This window comes from Hipposideros armiger, unplaced genomic scaffold (genome assembly GCF_001890085.2).
Source record: "Hipposideros armiger isolate ML-2016 unplaced genomic scaffold, ASM189008v1 scaffold_119, whole genome shotgun sequence".
In the NCBI taxonomy this organism is placed as follows: Eukaryota; Metazoa; Chordata; class Mammalia; order Chiroptera; family Hipposideridae; genus Hipposideros; species Hipposideros armiger.
The window spans coordinates 2,498,280-2,500,184 of record NW_017731469.1 but is presented as its reverse complement, the minus strand read 5'-3'; positions in this window follow the sequence as shown (position 1 = coordinate 2,500,184).

Sequence of the window (1,905 nt, the reverse complement as noted above, 5' to 3'; positions counted from 1 at the left end):
TGAAGCTGATGTTGAATAATAATGTATGTCAACTATAATTATATATACATATAGTCACGGGACATGGAGTAGAGTGTGGGAATGGAGTCAATGGAATTGTAATAGATAAGCATGATATCGGGAGTGGGAGGGCAGTAGATGGGGGAGGGGGGTTGTTTCTGTGCGAAGGGTGAAAAGGATAACTATTGCATTGTTCCGTACACCTGAAACTAACAATAAAAAAAATTAAAAATAGGAACCAAAAGAGACTAAGAGAAAGTACCCAAGAGGCAGGAGAACTAAGATATTGTCCTGAGAAGAATTTCAGGAGGAAGGAGTGGACACTGGTATCAAATGTAGCAGAGAGGACAAATAGGATCAGCACTGAGAAGTGTTGTTGGATTTGATATCACTGAGGTCTCTGGTGACCTTGGCAAGATCAATTTTTGTGAAGCAGTGGGAAGAAAAAGCAGATTGTAGTGGGTTGAGGTGTGAGAGGAAGGTGAGGAATTTGAGACTTTGAGAATAACTAGCTCTCTCCAAAGTCATGGCTATGTACAGAAGAAGAAGAACAAGGCAGGAACTACAGGGGGGTAGAGACAGAAAAGAGTGAGAAGGAAATCATGGTTGAGGAAGAATTTTATTTAAGATGGAAGAGATTTCAATGTTTATAGGCCTGCAGAGAAGTGGTCAGTTTAGAGGGGGTTACTGGAAATACAAGGGAAGGACCAAGGTCTCACTTGTTGACATTTTAATATTTTTTTTGCATCAGTCCCTGCTACCACATTCACATTGGGATTGTCTTAGTTCAAATCTTCATAATTTCTCACTTGTTTTACCTGTAACCATCTTCTAACTAATCTCCTTGTCTCCAATTATCCTGTCTGCAAAATACCTCTATATCGGCAGTTCTCAAAGAATGGTCCATGGTCTCCTGGAGGTCCCTGAGATACTTTCAGGGTGTCCATGAGGTCAAAACTGTTTTCATAAAAATGCTAAGATTTTATTTTTTTAGTATTAAAGACATTTGCCTTTGTCACATGGATGGCACCTCAGCATGAATCAAGGTGGTGAGAGCAAATTGTACTAGTAGTCACTGCATTCTTTAACCACTAACTCAAATAAAAATAACTGTCAGTTTCACTTTTTTTATTTTTCAATTGCAGTTGACATTCAGTATCATTTTATATTAATTTCAGGTGTACAGCATAGTGGTTAGACATTTATATAATTTATGCAGTGATCCCCCCAATTAGTCTAGTACCCATCTGACATTGTACATAGCTATTAGAATATTACTGACTATATTCCCTGTGCTGTATTTATATTCCCATGACTATTTTGTAACTACCAATTTGTACTTCTTAATCCCTTCACTTTTTTCAACCAGCCCCCCCAACCACCCTCCCCCAGCAACCAATAGTCTGTTCTCTGTGTCTATGAGTCTGTTTCTGTTTTGTTTGTTCTTTCACTTTGTTCTTTAGATTCCACATATAAGTGAGATTATATGGTATTTTTCTTTCTCTGTCTGACATGTTTCACTTAGCATAATACCTCTAGGTCCATCCGTGTTGTCACAAACAGTAAGATTTCATTCCTTTTTATGGCTGAGTACTATTCCATTGTACAAATGTACCAACTCTTCTTTATCCATTTGTCTATTGATGGGCACTTGTGTTGCTTCCATAGCTTGGCTATTGTGAATAGTGCTGCAGTGAACACAGCGGGGCATATATCTTTTCCAATTAGTGTTTTGGATTTCCTCAGATAAATACCCAGGAGTGAAATTGCGGGGCCATAAGGTAGTTCAATCTTCAATTTTTTTTGAAGAATCTCCATATTGTTTTCCATAGTGGCTGCACCAATTTACAATCCCACTAACAGTGCAGGATGGTTCCCTTTTCTGCACATCTTTGCCAGCACTTG